Source organism: Biomphalaria glabrata, chromosome 1 (genome assembly GCF_947242115.1).
Source record: "Biomphalaria glabrata chromosome 1, xgBioGlab47.1, whole genome shotgun sequence".
NCBI lineage: Eukaryota > Metazoa > Mollusca > Gastropoda > Planorbidae > Biomphalaria > Biomphalaria glabrata.
Window position 1 is genome coordinate 11,484,544 of NC_074711.1, and position 14,250 is coordinate 11,498,793.

The 14,250-nt window shown below is 36.0% G+C and overlaps 1 long non-coding RNA gene across 1 annotated transcript; it reads right to left on the reverse strand.

Annotated features, from left to right (window-relative positions):
* Window positions 1-7,437: 7,437 nt before the first annotated feature.
* LOC129924811 (uncharacterized) lies at window positions 7,438-12,342 on the reverse strand. Its single transcript, XR_008776747.1, has 2 exons — window positions 11,971-12,342; window positions 7,438-8,620 (listed from the first exon to the last, which is right to left on the reverse strand). It is a non-coding gene; the product is annotated as an uncharacterized LOC129924811 (long non-coding RNA).
* Between the last annotated feature and the right edge of the window lie 1,908 nt (window positions 12,343-14,250).

Here is a 14,250-nt window from a genome sequence, read left to right on the forward strand (position 1 = left end):
GGAACATAACTTGTTTCATTCGGTGAGCAAGCATTCCTTGTGGAAACTAAACAAGTATAATCACTGGTCAATGTTGACTGACTGTAATTTGACAGCAGTCACACACAGGGGTAACAACAAGTAAGATAGTTTCACAGTTAAGAAACATTATGCACGAGTGTAAGAACAAGTAAAATACTGCACATTAAGTACAACTGTATATTTGTGGGGATATTGCGATTTAAAAAGACAACAGCAATTTTAAAAACCGTAATACAGTGTAGGCCTATATATAAATTAAAAGACATTCTACACAGCAAGCTTATCTTTCTTATATATATATATATATGTGTGTGTGCGGCCCGCAATTCACAAACCTTTTTTTTTTTTCTTTTTTTTTTAAAAAGGCCTATGACACAACCTGGAAACATGGCATTCTACGTGACCTGGCGCTTATGGGGCTTAAGGGACACCTCCCCCGTTTTGTGGAGGAATTCCTGAAAGATCGAAAATTTCAGGTTCGAGTGGGTAACTCCGCTTCTGACACTCATGACCAGGAAATGGGTGTACCCCAGGGCAGCATTCTGTCAGTCACCCTGTTCAACATTAAAATAAATAGCATCATAAATGCGCTGTCCCCTGGCATAGAGTGCTCTTTGTATGTTGATGACTTTGTCATTCTTACTTATGGGAAAAACATGAACACCTTAGAAAGAAAATTACAGTTATGTTTAAACAAAATTCAGGGTTGGGCAAACTATAATGGTTTCAAATTCTCAGACTCCAAAACAGTTAGTATGCATTTTTGTAATCTAAGGGAACTACACCCAGACCCTGAACTATTTATACACAAAAAGAAGATCCCTGTCGTGAAAACTACAAAATTTTTAGGCCTCACCTTATATTCCAAATTTAATTTTCTCCCCCACATTAAGGAACTTAAGAAGAAATGCCAAAAGTCATTAAACATACTAAGAGTACTCAGCCATACGGACTGGGGAGCTGACAGAGATACCTTGCTGCTGCTCTATCGGATTCTAATTCGATCCAAGCTAGACTACGGATCCATAATATATGGAGCAGCAAGGAAGTCGTACCTAAAAATACTGGAACCAATACAAAATGCTGCCCTGCGTCTCTGTCTCAGCGCGTTTCGTACATCACCTATCCCAAGTCTCCATGTGGAGGCTGGAGAACTCCCCATGGATATAAGAATGAAAAAGCTTGCAATGCAGTATATAGTCAAGCTAAAATCCAACCCCACGAACCCTGCTTTTGACTCCATATTTAACCCCACAGAGGTAGAATTATACAATCGAAGGCCTAACGTCATACAGCCGTTGGGCCTTCGAATGAGAGAACCCATCCAAAATTTAACCCCACCCATTGAACAAATCTCTAAAATAGAAACCCCTCAGAACCCTCCTTGGCTAATGAATAAACCCAAATTAAATTTATCCCTCCTTAATTTCAAAAAAGAAAATACAGACCCAAGCATACTACAAGTCCACTTTAGGAAACTGCAGGAGAGCTACGGAGATTGTGGCACCATCTACACAGACGGATCCAAAATGGAGGGAAAGGTCGCGTGTGCCTGCTCCTTTCGGAACAAAACAATCTCCCGTAGACTCCCCGATGGCTGCTCCATCTTTACGGCCGAATTGCATGCAATATTGCTTGCACTTATGGCCGTAAAAGCATCAGAAAGGAGGAAATTTATAATCTGCTCCGACTCCAAATCTGCATTGCAAGTTTTGGGGAGGATGAAGACTGACATCCCATTGGTACATAAGAGCCTGAAGCTGTTGGACCAAATAACAGCCGACCGTAGGGATGTCACCTTCATCTGGGTCCCCTCCCATGTTGGCATTGAGGGAAACGAAGCCCCAGACAGAGAAGCAAAGAGAGCCCTAAATCAAGCGGTGTCAGGAACCCAAATTCCCTATTCGGACCTGAGACAAAGTATTGCCTCTGCCACCTATCGAGAGTGGCAGAACCGATGGGAGGCTGAGACTCACAGTAAACTCAGGCAGATTGTGGCGGATGTCAGGTGGCGGCCCACATCTAAGGGTCTGACAAGGCGTGGTAGCACGACCATGTCCATACTAAGGATTGGCCACACCTACATCACGCACTCTTTTGTACTGAAGAGAGAGGAGCCCCCACTTTGTGAGTACTGTGACTCTCGCCTCACCGTGGGACATATCCTCGTTGATTGCCCCAGATACCAGGATGTCAGGGCGAAATATTTTAGAGTCACTAATTTAAATACACTATTTGTTACTGTCGACCCTGGGAAGGTACTGGGCTTTATCCGGGAAGTGGGGCTATCTACGAAGATCTGATTTATGAATTTGTGAACATGCACTATTTACATTAGATTTTTACCAAATATTTAAATTTTTACTACCTTTACTATTTTAACTGTGAATAGACCTTGATTTTAATGATATGACTGTATAGAATCTGGCCCTTGTTGTTTAGAGAGAGAGGGATCCTTAAGGGACTGCAGGCACGAGATGGCCTAAATTGTGCCTCAAATCAAAAATCAAATCAAATCAAACTTTTTTTAATGCGGCTCTCGATACAAAAATGTTGCCCACCCCTGGTGTAGAGTAAATGAAAAAAATTATGTTATAGACGGAATTAGGATGAATATCAATTATAAATGAAAACAAGTCACATCAATAATTGTGGCTGCAACAAGAAACAGTTTGATCGGACTGAAACATGTCAGTAGAAATAATTGCTTCAAATTAAATTTAATATTGTTATAAACTTGGTGGTGGCACAGAGAGGGGTAGTGGTGTGTGTGTAGTCAGCCGACGCAAATCGCCCCAGGCCAGCGCTAGACGAGCTACGACGGTCAGCCGAGTCGAGTGTCAACCACCTAGAAACGTCGAGCGGCGTTCTGTCCGGTTCGAGAAGGCCAGCAGGGACCCTATATAAGAGCGGAGGTGTCGCAGTCACGACGGGTGGAGAAAAGGGGCGAGGTTCAGAAAGGAGGTTCACGACAGAAGGTCCACTACAGCACAGTTCAGCGGTGTGGTTCTGTACGGAGCATTACGACGGTTCAGTGCGGAGTACTGTCAAGTACAGTTGAGACGGCTGACGTCTTGATCTTGGTCTGCGATCGAGTCCGACACAACGAGCCTAGTGTGTGAAGTCAGTCCTGAACTGTTGAACCCAGTGCAAGCCCGGAACGTGACGGAGAGGCCAGTGCAAGAGTTGATACGGCGGTACGGTGTTATCGGAGAGATATTTGTACAGTGTACGTGTTGCCAATTGTACAGTATTGGCTGTTATTTATTCAACTATTAAAGTGTTACGTTACTTTGGAGCCCTGAGTTGTCAAGTTCTTTAAGTTGGTGGTGTATGGTGCAGTTTGCAGAGAGCCTGGATAGTGAGATTCGTAACAATATGATGATCCAATATCTAGAAAACTAGTTACGCCATTGACACGCTCTAGACAAACTTGACATTCAAGTTTGGTGGCTTAAAGGTATTTATATATTTAAAAAAAAAACATATTGGGTACATACACAAGTTTATTAGTTGGGTAACTTTTCATTTTTTTAATAAGCATGGGTCAGCCTATGCTCAGTAGTACATCGTAAACTCTTAAAGTTATTCTTTTCCTACTCCATGGTTTGTAGTACTTTGCAAGCAAATGATTTCTTGAAAAAAGATAGCTGAAATAGACTTGTATACACCTAAACCAGTGCGAACAGCTTGTTGTCTGACAGACAGAAGTAATAAAGATAGTCTTTTGGCATGAATGGTTTCTGCGAGAAAGTCTTTCCCCTAGTCATAAGTACCGTACTCATTTTGTGTTAACCCAATTCAAGAAAGCCGTCACGAATCATTTCGTTCAGTCTTCGCTACCGATACTGCGAGGAAGACTTACTGGCTGTGTTGATAAGCGCATCAACAAGGTCTCGATGTTGTAGCAAAATTCCATCCGCCGCCTGCAAGCGCTTTATACTCTGGTCCATTTGCACCTTTTTCGGTGTTTCCAAAGAGTTCCTGACCATCCACCCCCACAAAGTGATTACTGTTTCCTTTGCATTTGAGGGCGTCAATAAACGCACTGAGGTGGCCACATAGGCTACACAGATAATACTACTCTGACAGCGCTCTCTGCAAAAGACAATGTTTTCTGATATGGAGTATATAATAGAGCTAGATAAAATTCGTGCGACGGTTCGAGGACTTAGGTAAAAAAAAAAAAAAAAAGAAACTAACGGTAGGCCTACATTATGGGACATGAAGTGAAACTCAAGTACTCGGCCTTCACCTTTGTTCTGTGGATGTGATATATAGTCTATGGTTGTATGTATCACTCCCCGATCACCCATAAGAGTAAATTAGAATTTTTTGAAAGCCACAACTAGATCTACGAGAAGAAAATCAAAACTCTTTGATATTTACTTCCGGTTCAATTAGATTTTGAAAGATTGAAGCAAAGCTCGTAAGTATTTGACAAACATGAAAGAATAGTCGAGCGATTTAGGAATAAAAGATGATTATTTTCCGATGTCTCAAGAACTCCACACAAAACGGAAAGAACATCAATCAGAACCGTTGAAAACTGCAATGTTGGATCCCATGAAGAAAACAGCACACTTTTTTTCCTTGGCACAGTCTGCAAAAGAACTCACAGCTCAGCAGTAATAAAGCTGGCTAGAAGAAGAAGGATCCCATAAAATGCGAATTACCCATGCCTGACTTACCTCCCATGCAACATCGTGTACGTTAGGAAGAACGAAGCAGTGGTTGTATGTCATTCATCTAGGACAACTTGACCATTCTTAAAGTCAGGGCCGGCCTTAGGCTACTGCAACCTATGCCGCCGCTTTAACTTAAGAGGAAACTTTTATAGAAATAATGTAAAAAAAAATTTACTTATAAAAAATTCTGACATTTATTTGTCTTATGTTTCCTTTCTGTATTTCTATTTTATTTGAACTAGTTGACCAGTTTCTTTGTTTCTAGTGTTCACTCACATTTTTTTATGTTGAACTTATGATTTGTATAGTCAGTTCCTGACCAGAATGTCACTGATGTTAATTATTGTGATACATGATAGTGTTCTTGTGATAGCCTTCTACTTCCATTATGGACATTTTTGTTGTCGTCAAATTTTTTGTTTCCCAACATATTAGTGGTATTTTACTGTATTTTGTTTTTTTTAGCTGTGCAAGTTTCTCTCAGATTTGCAGAGAAGTGCATGCTATTAGAATTAGAACTTGACCTTTATTACTGAACTTTATTAATGACTGCAATGTTGATGTTTCTTTGACTATTGTGCTTCTTAATGTCACATTGCAATGCTTAGGTTATTGGATGTACAATATTAATCATTCTCTTAGCCCAGTTTTAGGCTGCATTTGTTTTGTGCTCAGTAACTAGAATCAGTCCACACCTCCCCCCCCCCATTTTATTTCAGAGCCCTCCATTAGTGGGGGTGGCATTCTAGACATAATATGAGACAAACAAAAGTGAGTTGTTTTTTTTTCCTTAGACATTTAGGTCAAAGGTTAAAAGCTTTTTAAAAAATATGCAGCAAAAAAAAAAAAGTCCTGAATTCTTACAAAGTGTGTTTTCATGTGCTGTAATAGAGTCTTGATTTTTTTTTTTTTTTACTACTGTTACCTTTACAAGATGAAAGTTACTACTATAAATTTATTTTCTTAGTTTTTCTTTTGCTGCTTCATGCTTAATGAAGAAGCCTGACATGTTACTCCATATATTTAAATTGCGCTTGTTTGTGGCACAATAAATAAAGTAAAACACTTAATATTTGTTAGTGTGTTACTTGTTTGAGTCTAGAGCCATTACCATTGTTAGTTGAACCATTATTGCAAAAAGAAATACTCAACAATAATAAAGGCACATTTCTTTTTCATACGCTTAATGGAATAGGTTGCCTGATGAGCCAGAACAACCAACGACATAGAAGAGTTTCAGTCATTGATTAACATGCATGACTGTATTGACACGTAATGACACTTTTTGTACAAATTAAAAACAAAGTCTTTTTATGCATATTTTTTTTATTGTTAACATTATGACATTTATAACAAGTACAGAAGATGACCCTCAGAAGCCTATTGGGTCACGGGTGACCCAGTATTTTATGTGTTTTTTTTACCACCACGACCCAGAGTGGCCTATGAGGAACAAAAGGGACGCTACTACGATAATTTGTGTTTTTTTTATCATAGTTATTCTCCTTGAACAAGTTGGCATGCTAATACTTGTCTGCCAGCTTACCTTACGATCACAATTTTTGAAATACAATTTTGACTATATTTTGATATAAGTAAAATGTTTATATATTTAGTTTTTCAATATCTAAAGAAACTATAAAACTTATATGCAATTTGAAAATCATGTTTTATTTTCATGCTTTGTTGTATTAGCGCTTTAAAAATGAGTGTACCATCGGTGACCCACTCAGCCCACTGGGGTCTGGGCTAATCTGTAATCATTGCCTAATCAGCCTAATGTCAGTAATGTCACAATGTGGCACATTTTATTTTTTATCCAACGAAAATAGACTAGCAGATCTAGATCTAATGATATAGTATCATATAGACCTAGTATAGACCGAATCTAATTTTCTTTGTAATTATTATTGAAATTAAATAATTCATATAATATCTATATAGAGTAGTTTATGCTATTCGGACACCTATAGGCCCAAATTTGAAAGTTTGACTTTGACAGCGCATTATTTGACAATGGTTTGACATAGAAAAGAAAATGACGTATCAAAATCTTCTTTAGTTAAAGGAGAATAAGGATGACTACTTATATTTGTTCCCCAAACCTATATTTGTTATTATATTTAAGGTCAAAGAGGCTGTGTGTTTTCATTTAAATCGGACACATTTGACCCACATTATTTGATTCCGGACACCATAATTTATTTCGGACAGTCTCTATATTTAGGTATCAATAAACTCAGATTTTAATTCTATATTAACATTAACTAAATTTTAAGATCCCCAGGCATAGCCCATCACATGAAATCATTACGATGTTTTCAAACTATGCATAAATACGAACACAAAAAAATAAAAATATGAACCAAAATTAGGTCACTGGAATAGTGATTTCTGCACCGACTTTTAGACCTATTTTATATTTGTTTATTTTATGTGTGTTGAATGTTTGGGGTTTGCATGATTAGATGTGTTGAATGTTTGTGTTTTTTTTTGTTTATTAATGTAATAAATTTATAATACAGATGATCTTTTGTAGTATAGTAGGCCCCTACAGGTTACGATAGCCATTCTTGCCTAACTGAATCCTCTATATTCTCTCTATATAAATCTAGATCTATCTAGTAGGTCTAGATCTAAGCATTTAACTTCATTCAATGTACCAAGCTCACTCGAAACATTTGCCCATTTATTCTCTATTTAAAAATAATAACAACAAACGAACAAATATAATATAAGATCATTTTTATTGATGTCCAAAACTGGCTGTCCGAAATAAATTTTGGCAAGAAAATCGTAATTTAATTCGGACACCGTATTCATTTTTTTTTGGTATGGAATTAGAAAACTTGGCTTATCAATCAAATAAATTAGCTCCAAAAACAGAATAGATATTGCCGGGCTCATTAGTATAGACTTAGCCAATCAAAAAATATAGTCTTAACTCTAGGAAGAGGTAAAGTCATCCGGGTAACATAGGAAAAAACAACAACATGACTAACAAATTTGAAATTCGTTTTTCTTACATAAAAAGACAGCTAAATGGAAGGAAAATGGGTCAGATTCATTGGAAAATGGACAAGCACATTATACAGCGCGCTTGTTTTATAATACATATTAAAATAATTATTTAATGACCACAAAAAACAGCGAATGTCCGAATTCATGTAATATCCGAAATAAATAAACTACTATAGATCTAACCTGCTTTGAAAAAAAAGTCTGCAAGAAAAGCCATGCCAGAAACAGATGTTAGAACAGATGGTTACCACCACTTTCTCCACAAAAAAGATGATTGTCAACTGTGTAGCCAAAAAACAAATAATATGTGTGAAAAATGTGAAGTCTATCTCTGTTACACTGAGGGAAGGAATTGTTTGTATACATAACAGGAATGTATGGCTATAGTAAAAAAAAATGGCTTCTTTCTTTGAATATGAGGGTGTCTTGTGCTAATTCATTAACCTTGTCAATAGCTTTGGCAAACACTTGGTTCTTCTTTCCTTTCAAGACTGAATTCCATACGTTCCAAACCTCTCTGGAAATTTGGTGTATGGTTAGTCCCCTTTCACTTGTTCCAATCAAAAATAGAATAGTTGAAGATTCAACAAGGGTGTCTACAGTCAGTTTCAGAACTTGTTCACCATCCAAACAGAACCTTCTTCTGTACTGGGTAATTACTTCCTGTTCTTCAAGTACATCAAGGATGGTACTAATTCTTTGTTTTATAACATTTTGCGGATCAACAATCATTTGTTTAAGTCCAGACCAGATCATACCAGTCAGTTCCGTTGTTGTCAGTCCTTTGGAGCCTGCTGTTTCCAGCAAATATAGTACCAGGTCATCACCAATTAGGTGGTTTAGTTTAAGTATTGTTTTGCTGAAGCAATCAACTCCAGATGTAGCCATTCCTAAAAAAAAATTAATAATTAGAATTATATAATAAAATGTGTACATGTGTGTTCCTTATCCTGAGTGACTGTATTGTGCTAATACTGACTTTGGAAAGTGAAATTGATGTTGGTGTGTAGTAAAATAACTTCTTAGTGTGCTATATTTGATTATGTTGATGTTTTTATTTGAGCAAAGAGTCTTAGTCTAGCAGTAGAATTATTTGGTCTTGAGATTTATAAATTGAACATGTCCATGAATGGTAAGCAACAGAGCCTCATTTCACCTGCTGGTCCCCCAAAATCATACAAACATAATGTTTCATATATGCCAGCTCATTATCTATAATCAGGGTTCCCCTTCCATTCTGAGATTAGGATTTCAGGAGTTTTCCAGGAGAAAATATTTTGATTTCAGGAGTGGAAAAACACAAACTATATCTATATTTAGTAATAAATATAAGAATTACCATAAACATGTATACAATTTTTTTTTTCCTTTTCAAATTAGCTAATTCAAAAGTAACTGATTAATTAGTAAAAAAGTACTTGTAAACCAGTAAGCCTATTTGCACTACTCTCTCTTTATATATATTGCTTGTATTAGTCAACATTAGGAATTAATTAAAATCTCTAAAATCAAATTGCAATGTATAACTCATTATCAATATCAGTTTCCTATTTCAGTGTAAATCTCTTGCATTGATTGTTTTTATTAACAATAGCTGTCTTTAAATCTATAAAAATCTAGCTCTGAATCATAAAGCTAGAAGTTAATTTGATAGTAAAACCATGAATAGTTTAATTTTATATAGCAGGTTAAATACTATATAGACCATATATTACACTATCCCCCTATACTCTAAGCCCCATCTACTTCACAATCTAGATTTATAAAGCTAAAACTAAGAGAGAGATTCCAGAATCTAAGTAGATCTCTATTAGATCTAGAATTCTAGAAATATAATCTAAACCATTATAATTAATCATATATATACTCTAAGTCTAAGGCCTCCACCCTAAAAAGTACAGTAAAAGTAGAATAGTAGGTCCTATATTCAGTATATTGGCTATAGCTATTACTATTATATAATGTCTGTAACTATATCATTATATCTGTCTCTATCTAGATTGACTAGATATATCTATCTCTATCTGCTATCTCTAGATCTGACTAGAGATTAGAGATCTACTAGTAACTAGTACTACTACTAGATCTACTACTAGATCTAGAGGATAACTAACTCTAGATCTAGAAATTCTAGATCATGTGAATTATGATACTTATCATAGATCTGGTATACTAGATATAGAATAGATCTACATAATAATAATTTAAATAATATTATAACATATTTATAGAGTTATTAGAGTATAGTAATACTAATAGATCTAGATTTCTTATTCTAGATCTAGTCATTTCTAGTAGATCTAGAATTCTAGATCATCATCAATGTCATCATGATCATCTACTACTACTAGTCTAGCTCTAGGCCAGGCATGGCCCAGGCTAGGGCTAGACGTCACTTAGTAGGGCCTAGAAGATAGATCTCAATTCTAAATCTAGATAGAAATACTCCAAATAGTTAATAGTAGATTCTATGATATAATGAATATAATGATATTCATCATATTCAAATGATATTATCTTATATAATACAGGCGTTACTTCAAAAAAGAAGATGATTACGTCCTACGCGTCATGCATTTAGTCATGCATATTAACCAATGACTTAAATTCTGCCAAGTCACTGGTTTTCCTGGCTAGCTCAGGCAACCCATTTCATGCTCTAATAGTCTAATACTACTAATTACTAGATCTAGATAGTACTAGGGAAGAAGGAGTATTAATATTGATAGATCTATCATCTTCATGATCTTGATCTAATCTAGATTTACGGTCTAATCTAAATTTTAATATCAAGTCTTTCTAGATTTAGAAATTTAGATCTAGATAAAATAGATCTAGCTTTTTCATTTTAATTCTAGATCTATCAAATCTATGTAGAATATATAGATCTAGATTTGTTGTTTTTTTTAAATCACTTTTGATGTCGAGATAGACTTAGAATACCGGTACTTAGATCTATGTTTATATATGCCAGTTACTATTAAAGTAAACAAAGTATTAGAACTTCCGTTTAGGGCTTGAATTCGCCATATTATTACATTTTTGTTAAATGAAAACCGACAATGCCGTTTTTTTTTTTGTCTTAATCGCCCGTAGGATCGGCGATTTTTATATTGAATGACAACCAACAAGACGATTTTGTCTATTTTTCAGGAGATTCTTATGACTTTTCAGGAGATTTTTAATAATTTCAGGAGATTTCCAGGACTTTTTCATATATTTTGCAATTTCAGGAGCTCCTGAAAAATCAGGAGGCCGCGGGATAATAGGCCTACATAATACATTAACTATTAGTCTAAGCCTGTGTAAGAGTACATATAACCACTACTAAATCTATAATTCAGTATTGGAATCTACTATATATTTGTAAAATACCATGCCTAATGTCATTTCCACTTCCTTTTAGATAAAACCAATTCTAATACTACTAATAGCATTAATAACATAGTCCTAGTCTTTTTCTTTCTTTTTCAAGAGAGAGCAAAGAATATGATGCTTCGTAACATTGTAAAAAAAAAATAAATTAAAAAGTTAAATTATTATTGAAATAATTATTGAAATAATAAAACAAAATTGATATTTCTTTTTAAGAGAACAAAATACTAAAAATAAATGTAGAAATTGCATAGGGGATTTTTGGCATTCAATAGCAGCCATTGGAAAACAATATAAGACTAACGGCAAGAGAAAGGGGGGCATGGTTGAATTATAATATAGATTGAATTGAGAAGCAGAAGAAAAGTCATACAAAGGACTAAGGATATGAAAGCGCTACTAAATTAACAGGCTCAAAATTTGAGTGAGAGTATGTGCAGGTGCACATTACCTGAGGGTGACTTTCAAATCAATTCAAAAGTCTGTCGCGTGGTATTTGAAATTTTACTTTAATTAGTGAGTTTGAATTTTGGGCATTTTATCTCTTTCTCTCCGTAATTATTTTCCTTATTTGAAAGTAATATTCATGCTTTTTTGCATTTCACTATCCTGTTATGGTTAAACTCCAATAACTTTTTGTTTATTATCAGAAAATGTTATATTTGGTATTAACTTGTAGGAGAAAGCATGCACAACACAAATTAAAGTTTAAAAGCCCCCAAAATCCTTTTAGTTTAATGGGGGGGGGGTCAAATCAACGTTGGCATCGGAGAGAAAGGGTTAATTAGTACAAAACAATGATATAATAATAATTTCACATAGAATAATTACTAAAATTAGCAATTCAATAGCACATGTCACTTACTCGATTATGAAAAAACCAAAAATTTAGCCTTTCAATTAAATCTATTATCAAATACTTAGATTTAAATATAATTATTACAGTACAATATAATTGATATAGATGTTGCCTACTCAATTTTCATACTACTCATAGAGTCTCATAGTCGATAGTGATGGCATTGATGTTTACACTTCAATAATACGTGACGTAACGCAAAAGAGTTCCTTAGAAACAAGGCTGTTTAATCTCGTTGAAAAAGAAAATAAAAAATGCAACAAGAAACAAAATAAAAAAAAAACGCTTTATTATTTGATCTAATTCTAAGCCAAGATAGGCGAATGTAATGCTTTTGACTGTACTATAGACCACTAGCGGATCCAGAACTTTGGAGTGGGGGGGGGGGGGCGATTTTTTTCCAAACCCTAACCCTAGCACCCAGTAAACCCTAACCCTATGCATGAACGTGCGTACAGCATATATATATATAATGGGCGTAGTCAAGATTTTTTTTTCGGGGGGGGGGGGGATTTTTTTCTCCCCCCCCCCCCCCCCCCCCCCGAAATGAAATCCCCCCTCCCCCGAAGGGGGGGGAGTCTGAATTTAGTGACTGATTTTTTGCTTTGATTTTGTTTATTTTAGGTGAGATTTTAATACTAAATCATCACTTACCCCAGCACAACCAAAGGGGATTTGAGTTTAAAACCCCCTACCAGGGGGGTTCGAGTTAAAAAAAAACCCTACCGGGGGGGGGGGGGGGTTCGAGTTTAAAACCCCTACCAGAGGGGTTAGAGTTAAAAAAAAACTACTAGGGGTTTTGAGTTTTAACCCCCCTACCTGGGGTTTTTGCAGTTAACTCCCCCTCTTCTATAAAACAAAACAAAAAAAAATGCAAACAAAAATCCCCTAATTCCAAGAGCACAGTTAAGGAAGATTTTGATTTTAAAACCCCGTCAAAAATTTACGATAAACCCCCTCTTTAACATAAAAAAAGCAGCTAATTACTCACTCAAAATGTTATGAGCGTGGCTAAATTGTTTTGACTCAGTTTTGAGTTTAAACCCCACTTCTGCGGGGTTTGAAGGTAAAAAATATCTCTTTAATAATAAAAACAAAGCAAATTATACACTTAAAATGTTTTGAGTGTAGTCAAAGGGGTTTTGAGTTTAAACTCCCCTCCAGTGGGGTTTGAGGATAAATTTAAATACTTCTTCAGTGTAAGAAAAAAAGCAAATTACGCACTCAAAATGCTATGAACGTTGCCAAAAGGGGTTTTGAGTTTAAACCCCCATTCAGAGGGGTTTGGTGCTAAAAATACATCTTCAATATAAAAAAAAAAGCAAATTACACACTAAAATTATTTGAGCGTAGCCAAGCCAATTGGGGGTTTTGAGTTTAAACCCTTCTTCTACAGATGGCTTTTTTTTTTAATTTTAAAAACCCTCCAGATGGTTTTGAGTTTAAGATCCCCCTACAGAGCATTTTGAGGTGGAAAACCCCCAACAGAAGATTTTAACGTTAAAACTTCTCTTTTCGATATAAAATCTAAAGCAAACTACAGTCACTTAATTCCAAGAGCGTATTCAAGAGAGGTTACACATTTTTACCAGTGGCAGGGCTCCATTAATAAACTGCAGTGAAATCGAAAAACACTAAATGTAGCTCAACAAAAATGGCTAAGACAGATTTTAGGAGTCAGTTATAGAGATCGGGTCTAAATTAAGGAAATCCTATGCCGAACTGGGAGTCGACCCCTTAGTAAGATTGTTAGAGAACGACGCATGAGGTTTGCGGGACATGTTCTCCGACAAAATGAATTAAGCATAAGAAGAGTTGCAATAATATCCTAGTACAACTTGACGCCACTCATTCATGGAGGTCCTCATAGTAGGTGGAAAGAGGCTTCAGAGATTACCAGTGACAGATTTTTATGGAAACAGCTTGACGTCAAATGCTCCGAACGACGTAGGAGGGTCTAAGTCAGTAAGAATATCACATTAGGTTTTTGAAATAAAACTTTTTAATAGCAGGAAAATGCAGTGTAGATACCTCAGAATATGCATTTTGTTGGCTTTCAATACCAGAAATAGTGCTTGGCGGCGGGGCTTGGCCCCGCGATGGGGAGCTCCTAGCGCTCCCCCAAACCCCCTTGCTAGTAATGGCGGGGAGTCTACAATTTTATGAAAACAGCTTGATGGCAAATGCGCCGAACGACGAGGGAGGGTCTAAGTCAGTAAGAATAGCACATTAGGTTTTTGAAATAGAACTTTTTAATAGCAGGAAAATGCACTGTAGATACCTCAG